This window comes from Nyctibius grandis, chromosome Z (assembly GCF_013368605.1).
Source record: "Nyctibius grandis isolate bNycGra1 chromosome Z, bNycGra1.pri, whole genome shotgun sequence".
Taxonomy (NCBI): Eukaryota; Metazoa; Chordata; class Aves; order Nyctibiiformes; family Nyctibiidae; genus Nyctibius; species Nyctibius grandis.
This window is the reverse complement of record NC_090695.1, coordinates 84906587-84921113: the sequence shown is the minus strand read 5'-3', so window position 1 is coordinate 84921113 and position 14527 is coordinate 84906587. Positions and strand designations below refer to the sequence as shown.

Sequence of the window (14527 nt, the reverse complement as noted above, 5' to 3'; positions counted from 1 at the left end):
CCTTTCAGATTTTAGAGTATATGAATGGAGTGGATGGTCCTCATCACCTTTTACTTGTTCCTAAACACAAAGGCCATAGCAAGCTGAAATTTACCATCTCAGCATAATTTCCCCATCTGTTTTCAAAGTTTTCCTCCATCTCCCTGCAAAATCTCTGGCAATCAAATCCAGATCAAACGTTCGTTAAATCCGAATTCAGTTCTGGGGGACAAATTTGCAGTCTGCTGATCTGAATTGGGAATTTTAAAAAAGCATACAGCCAGAACCCAGGAAGGGATTTACAGCTGAACAAGGATGAATCCAGGACTGAATATCCAGCTGGTAGGGGTAAACACAGGATTCAGTTCTGAGACCACTTACTTGGGTCTTTGACCTGCCTCAGTCCAGTGCTGTTGGCTGTTCTTGTTTGGTAGCCCTCTAGAAGGGAAGACGTGGATTTGCCCAGCTTGGTAGAGTCCTGTACTGAAAACAGCCTTGCCAAAATTGTAGAACTCTGCTTAACTTAATGATGCTACGTTTGTCATTGTACATGGCTAAGCACATTTGGTGCGGAAGTCCTTCCCTTGCTTGAAATGGTGGATCAGTTTCTTCTTCCTCCGCTGCAGATGCGCAAGCTCGGTGTCTTCCTTAATTACATTGTAGATTTTTCTCCTTGGCTAGACATAGGGACGAGTAGAAAGCAAAGGATGTTTTCTTAATTTCTTAAAAACTGGAAAAAACAATTTCTGAAACAGTCATTTTCACAAAATCACAGAATCAACCAGGTTGGAAGAGCCCTCTGGGATCATCGAGTCCAACCATTGCCCTGACACCACCCTGTCAACTAGACCAGGGCACTAAATGCCATGTCCAGGCTTTTCTTAAACCCCTCCAGAGATGGTGACTCCACCACCTCCCTGGGCAGCCCCTTCCAATGGCTAATGACCCTTGCTGAGAAGAAATTCTTCCTAACGTCCAACCTGAACCTCCCCTGGTGAAGCTTGAGGGTGTGTCCTCTTGTCCTATCGCTAGTTGCCCGGGAGAAGAGGCCGACTCCCACTCCGCTACAACCTCCCTTCAGGTAGCTGTGTTGTAAGATGTGAGTCCTTGCAGGCCATGCTGTTAACTGTGATGTGGTGTATTTGAGACTAAACTGGTGTAAGTCATAAGTGAGCTGTAGAGAGAAAGGAAGGTGGTGCATAAGATACTATTCAGGGGAAATAAAGGGTGAACAAGATAAAGCCAGATATAGAAATCTAAGAATAATTAGCTGTTCTAAGAATAATGACATTAGGAAACGGGATGGTTTCCTCCTACATAGTGTCAGGATTTGTTAAAGAGTGAGCAGGCACCAGTTGGGTTGGTACTTTGGCTACAGCCTTGCTAGCCAGCAGGTATAGCATGTAAGATGAAGAGAGTTGGCCCCTCTCCATTGTGGGTCACACTGGTGTTTTCATCACTAAGGAAGGAGAAGGAATTCTCGCCCCATCCTCAGCTCCACGCAGGGTCAGCAGAGAACAAAGTTTAGCCCTGAAATACAGGGCCAGTCTTTTAAATACATATATGTAAAATAATTTTCATTAAGAGGCACAGTTTTCAAATATTTATGTTCTTTTGAACTTGCGAGGAATCTGTAATAACATTTTGACTGCCCTCCTTCCAAATGTTTGCTTGTAAGTAAAAGTATTTTTTCAGGTATTATAAAATAAGGTGACTTTTATTTAAAAAACTGGTAGCTGCACCTAGTAATAATAATGAAAAATACTGCTGATTTTCATGGATTTTTAACTATTTTTTTTTTTAAGCAGTCAGTTTTTATGACTTTACAACATGCTGTAAGAAAAAGGGCGATTCCTGGGAAAGCACGGATCAGAAAACACAATACACAGCACACTTTAAATACACAATCTGCAATAAGGAAGTAGAAATGAATGTTGCTTTTCACTTATAATAATCCAAATATCTAGGGTGACGTAAAACTCTTGAGTGTCCTGAATACCGGGAAGATTACTAGATATAATTATCTCACTCTTATGTAACTCAAAAGTTTCAGTCAAGTACTGAGCTTTTCCTTCTGCCTACATATTGAAGTACAACTCTTTGCATATTCCTCTCTGCATAAAGCATTAGACGTTGACTATCACCTTAGAGCGTTTCAGAATATGTCGTGTATTGTATGAGCACATATTTATAGTAGTTCTCGTTGAGAGGGGAAGAAAATCACAGCGCCAAGATGCTGATCACTAGCAGCAGGTCTCACTGAGCCGCTCACGTGGGACCTCTTTTTGCTGGACTGTTTGTCAGGGAGGTGGGCTGGTGGGTGCCTTTACGTGGCTGTGCAGGACCATCTCCCTCAGCCTGCACCAGGGCCCTGGACCTCTGGCTGGACCACGTTGCTCATCAGAGGAGGAGAGAATCACAGAATCACAGACTGGTTTCAGTTGGAAGGGACCTTAAAGATCATCTAGTTCCAACCCCCTGCCACAGGCAGGGACACCTTCCACCAGACCAGGTTCCTCCAAGCCCCATCCAACCTGGCCTTGAACACTGCCAGGGAGGGGACAGCCACAGCTTCTCTGAGCAACCTGGGCCAGGGTCTCACCACCCTCACAGCAAAGGATTTCTTCCTCGTATCTAATCTAAATCTCCCCTCTTTCAGTTTAAAACCGTTTCCCCTCGTCCTGTCACTCCATGCCCTTGTAAAAAGCCCCTCCACAGCTTCCTTGTAGCCCCTTCAGGTACTGGAAGGTGCTAGAAGGTCTCCCTGGAGCCTTCTCTTCTCCAGGCTGAACAGCCCCAGCTCTCTCAGCCTGTCTCCAGAGCAGAGGGGCTCCAGCCCTCTGAGCATCTCCGTGGCCTCTCTGGACTCTCTCCAACAGCTCCGTGTCCTTCTTCTGTTGGGGGCCCCAGAGCTGGACGCAGCACTGCAGGGGGGGTCTTATGAGAGCAGAGCAGAGGGGCAGAATCCCCTCCCTTGCCCTGCTGGCCACGCTGCTGGGGATGCAGCCCAGGACACGGGTGGCTTTCTGGGCTGCCAGTGCATGTTGCCGGCTCATGGTGAGCTTCTCATCAACCATCACCCCCAAGTCCTTCTCCTCAGGGCTGCTCCCAATCCATTCTCCGCCCAGCCTGTGTTTGTGCTTGGGAGAGCTGGGGGGGGGGAACGCTGTCCCTCCCTGGACACCGGCATGGTGAGCCTGCGGGACCCAGCGGGGCAGAGGGACCAGGCGTGTGCCCTCGGAGGGCTGGGTTGTTTAGTCAGCTGGGGTTCCCACTGCCGCGGAGGAAGGGAGAGGGGAAAGGTCTGTCCTCTGGTTAGACTGAGTTGATCCACCACGGGACAAAACCGCAGATGGGATACGCAGCATAAATATTTGTTTTGCAGTGAGAAGGCTAAAGATCGCTCCTTAGATCTCTGCTTAGATGTGATAACTTAGGCAGCTTGTCAGCCCCCCTCTGTGCTTGAAACAACTCACGCACAGTCACTGGAAAAACAAGTGCTTCAGTGAGAGCAATCAAAGAGGGCAATGGGGGGGTACCTGAGGGGAAAGCCTTGGAACAGCATTTATGTCTTGGTTTAAGCCAGCGTACCCAAAAAGTGCATCACCAGGGAGTGGTAAGACTTGCAATTTGGATGTTCTTCAAAACTGATCTCAAAATACGTAAAGTTTTAATAACGCTGAGCACACAACAACCAGGTGTTCTGAGCTGGCTTTTCTGTGCAGTCCAAGAATGTTCCCAGTGTGGTGTCCAGTGAGACCACCCTCTTCCAGCTGGCTGGTATCTGTGGTGTTTGTATTGTTATGGTTATGCTTCATGGACACTTCAAGTTAATCTCATTTCATTGTGGCTCACTGTGAAAGTGTTTATCAAGTGCAATGCTGTGCTCTATTTGCAGTACTTAAGCAAGGACTATATTAATGCAATAAGTAGCGATATTAACTGACCTGATCTGCTGTGCAATAAGATATTTGCATAGATATCTGCTATGCAAAGGTATCTTGCATAGATGTTTCCTATTCTTAATAGCATCCACACAGGAAAACAAAACTTTGCTAATCCTTTAATTAAATGTGCAAACTAAAGCTGCGTAAGCCTTCGACAGTTGTTTTTTTGAGAAGCAATTAAGTCTTAAAAGTAAGCTCAAGCCCGTGGCCCATGATATGTTTAGTCTGACATTGTGTTATGTCCAACGAGCCAGCAGGCTGAGAAGCTGTAGCTTTCCTTCCCCCTCTGTCCCCAGAAGGAAGAAAAAAAGTCTCTCCCCATTTCCCAAGCAGACGGCGTGCATGCAGCTGTGTGCCTGGCACACGTTTTATCCATTCCCACAGAGTTTCATACAGGAGTGTCTTAATTCCCCTTTGGATCTCTCCAAGGCACCTCTGCGTCATAACATCTTCTCTGCCATCGCTGCCTGGTTTCCTTAGGACATACCTTTACTCCCTTTTTAATGGTTCTGACAGGCTTTGTAGCCTGTTCTCATATCCACTAGTTATTTCTCAGCTAGTACATGCTACAACTATCTCACCTGTTACTGCCAATAATTTTGCTTCCTTCTGATAAAGGTGGAGGGTGTTCACACACACACACACACAAAAAAAAAGCCCTTGGTGCTAAATTTAAACTTTCCTCTATACAGCAGAGACTGGTTCATTCTTTAGTAACCAACTTCAGGCGTTTCCAGGGAGGCTACGGGAGTGCTCTGGATTTTATATTCCCAACACTTCAACATAAAAACGTTTCAATACATTTCCTCATTCTGCTGTTCCTTAGGCCAGTGTGTTCTGCAGTCTCTCTTCTCTCCCACATTTCTGTAAAGACCTGTCCACAAGGCTCGTAATCAGATGCAGGATTGATGAGACCTGGGCCAGGCGTGTGTTTCCCTCTTGCCAGGGTCAGTGAGTTTACTGCTGTCTGCAGTTCCTTAGCAGATCTTCCATTCTAAAAGTTTAATCTTCAGGGCCCCCTAAAAAGGTTCCCAGGGACTTTAGTGTGAGTCAATTTAGATTCTAGGTTAGAAATTGGTTTGTTATTTCCCCTGTGTTTCACAAAATCTTAGCTAGCATTCTCTATATAGCTTTAACTTACACATTTAATCATTTCTTCTTCTGTACTTTCGAAATGCAGGAAAGAGGATGATAGGGAGAAGCATTTTGACTCTTCATCCACCTTTACACAGTAATCCTTTAATACTTTGCTTATCACCATGATATTGGAATAAAGGAATGTCTGAAATTATATTTTCAAGTCTCAGCCTCGCTTGGTTTCTCAGTTTTAGATCCACTAAGTTTTGAGGCAAGGTGATAGCAAGTGGCCCAGTGCTGTACCTGAGTTTCCCTTAGCTTGCTTGACAGGCCTCTGTGATCACTATTGAGCATTTAAAAATTTTCCCTTTCATTTCCTGTCCTATTATCTGTTTGCATCATAGACGGCTGCCTTGTCAAGCACTTACTGAAAGTAGATTTGGTTTTAATTGTTTTTGTGTCTAAAACCTCTCTAGCTTCCTCTAACGGACTTCACAGTGAAGCTGTCTGTTAACGTGCACATGTAGCTGCCTGGAGGGAAGTGGCTATAGAACTCGGGCAGCACAGTGCTGGGGTGAAAAAGGAGCAAAGAAGCTCTGAAGCTGAGCACACCAATGTTGTGTGTGAGCGAAGAGGGAGCACTGCTCCTGCAGAGCTTTCTCTTGAGCACTGCGCAGGTGGGCACTTCACTAGGCTTGGACACGGCCGCGGTCTTGGAGGAGAGGAGAAGGTGGCTGTGGTAGCGACACGTGATGCAAATTCCTGAGGCTGCTAAAGCCCCATCTTTCCCTTCAGAGATTTACAGTGGGTTTATGTGTAATTCATTGAATGTAGAAGATACATTTTCCCCAGTTAAGACCACATATCCTGATACAAGATTTATGCATTGTACTTGGACTGGGTTTGCAACTGAGGAGATGATTTCTTATTCAAGGACCCAAGGCGATACAACCTTTTCTTTGCTGGCAACACGAGGCAGAAGTGTCAGAACAGTTTATAATGTTCCAAACAGGGAGAAGAGGTGAATTATTTGTAAGAACAAATACTGGTCGTGCACCAGTGTCAAAGTGGTCTTGTCACCGGTTATGAGCTAAACAATGTATGCGCTGGTGAGTACTTGCCTTAGAGGTTTACAAGCTATTGCAAAGAAAGTTGTTGACATACTTCGGCTGCATGGAAAAGTGCATTTTTTGTTGCCTGACTCCCTTCTTCTTTTAGAAACTGAGGGGTGTACATTTTGTACGTGCCTTTTGACTGTCCCAAGAAAAGCACTGTAACTGACTTCAACTTTGGTCTATGTTACACTTACAAAGAAACTGATCGTAATGAGTTCATACTGCCTTGGAGTTTACAGTTTTGTGACCAGAAGTGATTCTCCTGAAATAAATTGGATTAAAAATGCACTGAGGATAGAATTAGACCTTATTGCCTTTAAGGAAGATACAACATTTTCAACAAGTGCCACCAAAAAGTCATGCAAACAGAATATTCGTGTTGTAGCTCTGTTAGACTCTGTCTCTGCTTTACAGATTAGGCTGGCCAATTTCAGCATAGGTCAGTGTTTTCACAGTCCTTCACGCATCGTAGAAAAGCTGCTGTAAGTTATGGCCTCTGTGGAGGTCTCCCACCACTACAGAAGTGTGTGTTGTCCTGCTTTTACTCTGGATGTACTATAGAAAAGAGATGGGCACAATCATACTATCTCTTACGTCTCCCCTACACCTTCCTCGTTCAGGCATTGAGTGGTTTTTGAACTTATTGGCCACTTTCAATCCATATCTCAAAGATGTGCTCCTGAATAGTGCACGAGGAAGCTTGGTAGTTGGGGAGAGAAGACCCAAATGAGTCCCAAAGACCTGCTGGGGAAGAGCTGGCAGGTGTTAAGCCGTTCTCCTCTTGTGAGGCCGCAGTCAGTGAGCCCACCAGCATGGGCAGCAGTTGTTCTTGTGCAGCCAGGCTACTTGTGCATGCCAATGGCTCCCCCCGGGCAGGAGGGAGCTGGCTGCCATGGGAAGGGTGTTTGGGAACAGGGTCAGGAGGCTGGAGGAATCACAGAATCAACTAGGTTGGAAGAGACCTCTGGGATCACTGAGTCCAACCATTGCCCTGACACCACCATGTCAACTAGACCATGGCACTAAGTGCCATGTCCAGGCTTTTCTTAAACACCTCCAGAGATGGTGACACCACCACCTCCCTGGGCAGCCCCTTCCAATGTCTAATGACCCTTTCTGTGGAGAAATTTTTCCTAATGTCCAACCTGAACCTCTCCTGGTGAAGCTTGAGGCTGTGTCCTCTTGTCCTGTCGCTAGTTGCCTGGGAGAAGAGGCCAACTTCCACTCCTCTACACCCTCCCTTCAGGTAGTTGTAGAGAGCCATAAGGTCTCCCCTCAGCCTCCTTTTCTCCAGGCTAAACAACCCCAGTTCCCCCAGCCGTTCCTCATAGGACATACCCTCTAGACCCTTCACCAGCTTTGTTGCCCTCCTCTGGACTTGCTCCAGCGAAGGAAGGCAGGCTTTGCTCTTCCCATTGTTGATGGGATGACGTGTTAAAAATCTTCCCTTGAGGCACGACTACATTGTCAGATAACAAACGTTTGTGTAAGCCAACACACGTGCACCCCTGCGCACGTGCACACGCTTGGAAAGCCATGTTCTCATCTCTTAGAGTAATTATTTTGAAACTACATTGCTCTAATTAAAAGTATTATTATTTAATTATATATTATTAACTATACATAGAACCATTTAAAAATTGCCTTTGGATTTCCTAGCACTGCAAATACTATAGCATGTGTGACTCCAGGTTTTTTTAACGACAAATGTCACGCCGCACTATCGGCAGATGTAAAGGGCATTGAGTCAGCTACCTGAACACAGTCAACTAACGCCATTTGAAATGCCCTGGGGCAGCTGAGACATCCTCATGAGGCTGGCAGATGTGACAAAGCATACAGGGAGGACCCAGGCTCCCTGGTGTGGGTCTTGGCCTGGGGTGTTTCAGAGGTTGGCTGTGCTACTGTTGCATGTTTTTGGGCTAGTCAAGCCCAAAGAGGCAGCAGCAGATTTCCTGCCTGATGCTAGATTGCCTGAGCATTCTCCTGGTTGCGTCTGCAACTTGTTTCGTTGAGCAGCTGATCGCTGCTTGTGTAGGCACCTTGCTGCAGCGTTGACGTGCCAGGTGTCCTTGTATTCATCTCTGACCATCCATCTCTAACCCAGCTCAGACAACTGTAGCGGAATACCAGTACATGGGATCACAACCATTCACATGCAAAGGACTGCTCACAAAAAAGTTCTTTTAAGACTAGCTTCTAAAACCTTCGCTTGTTCACTTGCATTTCAAAACGTAGACGTTTGTGCGAAAAAGCATTGGACTAGATTCTACTGCACGGATGGATTTATTTGTGCAGTAAAATTCATACTCAGTCCCCAAGACCTGCACATTTTGTTTCAGTGTTGTGACAAGCCAACACCAGACAGAGGTGGCAAGGATTTCACCATCCGTGCTTCTCAAGTTCATTCCAGGAAGAGCACGAGGCTGAATCACAGAATCACAGAATCAATCAGGTTGGAAGAGCCCTCTGGGATCATCGAGTCCAACCATTGCCCTGACACCACCATGGCAACTAGACCATGGCACTAAGTGCCATGTCCAGGCTTTTCTTAAACACATCCAGAGATGGTGACTCCACCACCTCCCTGGGCAGCCCCTTCCAATGTCTAATGACCCTTTCTGAGAAGAAATTCTTCCTAATGTCCAACCTGAACCTCCCCTGGCAAAGCTTGAGGCTGTGTCCTCTTGTCTTATCACTAGTTGCCTGGGAGAAGAGGCTGACTCCCACTCCGCTACAACCTCCCTTCAGGTAGTTGTAGACTGCAATGTGGTCACCTCTGAGCCTCCTCTTCTCCAGGCTAAACAACCCCAGCTCCCTCAGCCGTTCCTCATAGGTCAGACCCTCCAGACCCTTCCCCAGCTTGGTCGCCCTCCTCTGGACTCGCTCCAACACCTCAACATCTCTCTTGAAGTGCGGGGCCCAGAACTGGACACAGTACTCAAGATGCGGCCTCACCAGTGCCGAGTACAGAGGGACGATCACTTCCCTAGACCAGCTGGCTACACTATTCCTGATAGAGGCCAGGCTGCCATTGGCCTTCTTGGCCACCTGGGCACACTGCTGAAGGGCCCATTTACTCAAACCTCCACGTATGTGAACTTCCCATCTCATTACATTGGTCACTGCCTCTCTAAGCTAAGTAGCTTCAGTGCGTGGCACATCCGTGTATAACATTTTTGAGCACTGCTGCCTGCTTTAAGCTGTGTCATGGACAACATCCACTCCTTGGCTTTGGAGGCCCAACAGATCCCTGCTGCTCCTCAAACAATCCAACAATAATTCCCACTGAGAGATGGCTTGTCTATTTTGATTGTTACCACGGCTGCTTTTTTCCCCCGCCCCTTTCACCAGGAATTTGTGTTGCACTATAAACAAAACATAGTTCAAGGATTTTTTTTATTCTGAATGGTAAGCAGCCTGTTGCTACATACGAAGTGAAAGCTTTTAAGAAGGCACTTTGTTATGACCTTCACTAAAAATACAAAACTAATGTATCTAACTCTCAGCAGAGGATTGTTTATGTACTGTGGCAGCTAACTGCTGGCAGAAGCCTTCACCTTGCACATAAATAGTAGGTAGCGGTCTGTCAATCATTTAATTTAAGAGCAGATATTGTTTGGCTGGCATTGCCAGCAATTTCATATCTGCACAAACTTGTCAGGGTAAATCTCTCCTAGGTGCACAGAATGAGTATTTTAAACATTCACGTTAGCAACAGCATTATCAACTATTTAGAGCCCAGAACTGGAGTTTGCCATCAGAAATCTAGATTCTCTTCTCAGGCTTGCTCTTCACTGCTCGTTCATCTTGGCTTCATCTCCTCCGTCTACACAAACGGAGGTAGTGCAGGTCTGATTCAGGGTGGCAATGCAATGAATGCTTAGTGTACGCTTTCTTGTGACATGCCTTGTGAAGTGGAAAGAAGCAGCCTCTGAAGACAGTAGTGTGCATGGGTAGAGGTTAATCAGGTTTTTCAGCTGAGAGCTAGCTTACATAAAAGCATGTTGTACCAAAGAATACCTTGCATCTTCATCTCTTGTCTAATTTTCCACATCACTTTTCATGTACTGAGTGATAAAAAAATGTGACATGATTCCCGTGCCAAAGCATGGGTTTAGGCCAAAGAGGCCCCCCCTTTGCACAAGGGCCAGGACGTGGGAGAAGAAAATGTCCAGACACACTCCTTTGGTGTCTGCTCCTTCCTGCATATAAATTATCTTCTCCAGTGTAACTTTTTTCCTCTACCAGCAAGTGCAACAGCGCGCTGTGCTTTGCCCCGTCTGACAGCCAGGAGGACCAACAATCTTCTCCAAAAGATTGTTCCTCTCCAAAACCAGTCGCAGGTTGGAAGCAAGATACATGGCGTGTTAGGAGGAACTTCAGGTCATATTCCCTGCCTTTAAGTTCTCTCTCTTCTGTCTCTTTTTGAACTTATTTCAAGTGAACACTGAGGACTGTAAAAGAGGGGAGCACTCTGGGGTGTGTGGCTAGCCACGACTGGCACAGGTGAGTCCCAGGTTCTTCCTTCAGGCTGTTTCTGCCAACGGGTCAGGATTCTCCCCGTGGTGCAGTGCTTTTGACAAGAGTCGACATTATGCAGCAAGTAATCTTTGTGCCGCGTAATTTTTTGTGCCAGTAGAAATGCATGAACACAGACAAAGGAATGTAGGAGGAAAACCTAGACTTGAGTGAGACGTGAAACCAGTTGTCCTGTGGTGACACAGTCAGGGGCCTGGCTTGGTCCCACTGAGAAGGTGAGGTGGGACGGGTAGGTGTCAGAGTTCCTGCTGAAGCATCTTCCCTGGTATCACCTGGTACGTTGCCCACCTCAGCATGGTTTGTTTCCTTTCCTGCTAAGACATGTTCTAGCTTATTTACTCACAATGAAAGTCAAGATTTAACCACTGTTCCTACCCAAGAGCTCCTAAGTGGCACAGCGAGTGCTTTGCTCCTGTCACATCTGGAGAGCTGGTGCTTAAGAAGGACCCAAGGCAAAGTCCTGGTTGCTCTGGGAGGTGGATCAGGGCAGCCCCAAATAATGCAGTGAGGGTGAAACAAGGAATTCAGCGTGCTGCTTCAAGAGTCCTGCTGGCATCCGTGTTTGCTGTGCAGCAGCTCTGTACTGCTGGAGAGAAGTTAATGTTAAACTCATTATCTCATTGCTTTACATAATGAAAAAAATCCCGCTGTTGACAGATAGGAATAAGGGATACTTCGTTAGGTTTCCGATTTGCATAATTAGATGTATTATCTGCTTTGTTCCTAGTAATCTTGAGAGCCCTGCTCTTATTTATGCTGTTACATGTATGAATGAAAGAAAGCCTGTCTCTGCGCTCACACCTTAAAAAAACCCCCACAGGTCATTTTTGCATCTTGGGAATGAAGTCACTTCTCTGGGTTTGTGGAGCGGTCAGGAATAAAGCAGCAGCTTTCCAAGACAAAGTCACCTTTGTCTCTTTCTCTCACCTAAGAGACAAAGGTGACACCAGTCACTGGAAGTTTGGGCTGATACCAGCTGCATTTTCCTGAACAATGAGGATGAGAAGCAACAGGAGCCATTAACGGTCCCAGGGGATTCTCTGTTGCTGGGTGTTTTTTACATGTGAGTGGATGCTTTTGTAGAAGAGAGAGAAACTGATTCAAGGTAGTGTGTGAGATTGTGATACTTAAAAAAGCACACTGCTTTTTTTCTGCAGAACTGTAATTGTGATTCAAAAATACAGATAAAATCAGTAATAAGGGAAACATACAATGAATAAATAAGGGACGGGCTGGAAGCTACATATGGGCAAAAGTAGGTGAGATTAAGTTTAGTTTAAATAGTCCACAGGCCTCAATGAAGAAAATTTCTGTAGCAACTGAAAGACAAAAATAAACATTCACAATACAGTGTAGGCTCTGCTGCAAGCATATATGCTGACATTTTTGGTTTTTCACTTTTCTGGATTTTTCCTTCTGCACAGTTTCAGTTCTCAGATTGTCAGACACCAAAACCACATTCCCCCAATTAACAAATCAGCTTGTTTAACTTGCTCAGAAGATCCACAGATGGGTTCTTTCAATAAAAGACACAATACAGAGATTCATTATAAAGGTCACAAATGAAAAAAAATTACCGTTTCTCCTGATTTCAGAACAGAATCTTACCACCTCGGTTAGCAAAGTGTAAGCAGGGCACATCAAGATTTCCCAGCGAATAAAGGGATATTAACTTTTTTTCAGCGTACGGAAGCCACAGCATCTTACAGCTCAGCTAAAGTTGTTAAGAACTGAAATCAACTGATGCAATCCCATCTCAAGGGTTTTAATGCATTCTGCAAATAGAATCATGTTGATTTCTTTCAGAAACAATGAAAAAAATCCATCTACTCTTGCTAATAAAACCACAGTGCATCTCACTACAGTTATGGGCTGCAAATTAAATTTATTTTTCACAAAATAAATTATATTATGTCAAGTTGCTGGAGTGAACAATAGTTATTGTCGGGAAATAGGTTCAGATAAGTTGTACAAACAACACTTCCTCCCTTAGATTTTTTTCCAAATTGAAATTGCAGATTGTGGCCTGGGGACAAAGCGTACCCTGAGCTCTCAGGGCAATGGGAGATTCAGTTCTGGCTCGTGTCCTTGGGGGTCTCAAAGGGTGTGAAACTGCCCTCAGCAGACCAAGCCCACAAATGTTCCCTGCTCGCTTTTGTCCCAAGCCAGTCCTGCAGGAAATCGGTCATTGTTTTTAGTGATGCTGCCCACGGTTCTTTGCTGTTCTTCAGAAGCACGAACAGCGTGGGTTACACAAACTCATCTCCTCTACCCCATCTCGTAGCTGCAGAGCTCCTGACAGGGGGACTATGCCCACCAAAGCCCTGACAGAGCACCTATTACTCTCACTTCAACAGCACGAAGGACCTGGGTCCTTTTTTCCTTTGTGTGTGGTCCTCAGCAGAGAAACAGCCATGGAAACAGTGTCAGCTGCACAATGCAAAACATCTTCTGATGAGGCTGTTTTGACAAGGAGCATAAAGCATAAACCAGCAACTCTGTGCGCTCCGGTTGCATCACCTTCTGGTTTCCCTGTGGGTAGGGACCCTCTTTCTGACAGTAGCTCTAGACTCTGCAAACCTCTTCTCTGCGTTTACTGCCACAACAACAAATAATTAGCGCAGTAGCACGAGCCTCTTCTTATTTCATGAATAAAGCGTATCAGTAATTAGATTTTCCTTTCTACCCGTACGGCTAAGCCAGTACAGCAAGAGTAACAGAAAGAAGAGCGTTCTGCAGTCTGGGAAAAACGCAGCTTCTAACGAACATCCGATATGCAGAAGTGTCAGATGGTCAGTTGGAGGGATATGAGCGTAGAACAAGTCCAGCCACAAGGGACTGTTTGGTTTTCCAGATCAGGTGTGCAAAACCTGCTGCTGCATTTAGGGAATTTCCCCCAGGGAACGAGGAGGAGAAGCTGTTGGAGAGCGTGGCTGCTTCTGCCTCTTCCCTCTCGCCATCAGGGTTCCAGCTGGCATGAGCGTCAGGAGTGTCTCAGCACTGCTGCAAGACAGACACCGTTATCCAGGCTCCTTGAATTGGTTATTGCGGGTTATTCGTATATATATATATATATATTATTATATAACCCCGTGTCCTGGGCTGCATCAAAAGAAGCGTGGCCAGCAGGTCGAGGGAGGTTGGCTGGGGGGTTGGAACTAGATGGTCTTTAAGGTCCCTTCCAACCCAAACCATTCTGTGATTCTGTGATTCTACGATTTCACCTCCCTCTGTGTGTCCACCTCCCATCTCCTGCCTGAAACGTGTTGGAGAAAAGATGGCACAAGCCATTCTGCCATCACCCTCCAATTCTTCAGATGCCTGAGGTCCCTTTCCTTATTCCTCTTCTCAGGCGGGTAACTAGCTGAACAAAAATTAGTGAGTGCAATGTTTTCTTCTGCAGATATTTAACGAAGCTTCTGCAGAATTGTATGTAGCATGCATGGGTCATTAGCCATCGCCCTGTAGTTCCAGGAAGGCTTTTTAATCAGTTAACAAATAAATATAGTTCATTAAGTAATAGTTATTATCTGAAACACCTATACACAGATTATTCTTGCTGTTCAAAGTCACCTTTATTGTTACTGGCAAAAGAAGGTCGTATATAAACACCCTCTCACTCCAGCTGTAGTTTGACTGTTTCATGCTCTCAGGCCTACAGGAGAAATAAGCACTAAAGTGACGTTAGAGAAACTTATGCCAACTTTCTTCTGGGAAAGAGTTGTTGTTATTAAGTCTAAGATATGCCTCGTGAGTTGATTCTCTGAGGTTTCTGAACAAAAGCTTACATTTGAAGATTAATGTGGTGCAGCTAATCACGTTTAAACACCACTAAGACAAGAAGGAAGAGAGGCAACAAGGTCAGCT

The 14527-nt window shown here is 45.6% G+C and overlaps 1 protein-coding gene across 2 annotated transcripts in view; it reads left to right on the top strand.

The window, feature by feature from the left end:
• The window catches only part of MSH3 (mutS homolog 3), a 143747-nt gene that overhangs the window by 122303 nt on the left and 6917 nt on the right, over positions 1-14527 (top strand). The gene's annotated exons all lie outside the window — the stretch shown is intronic.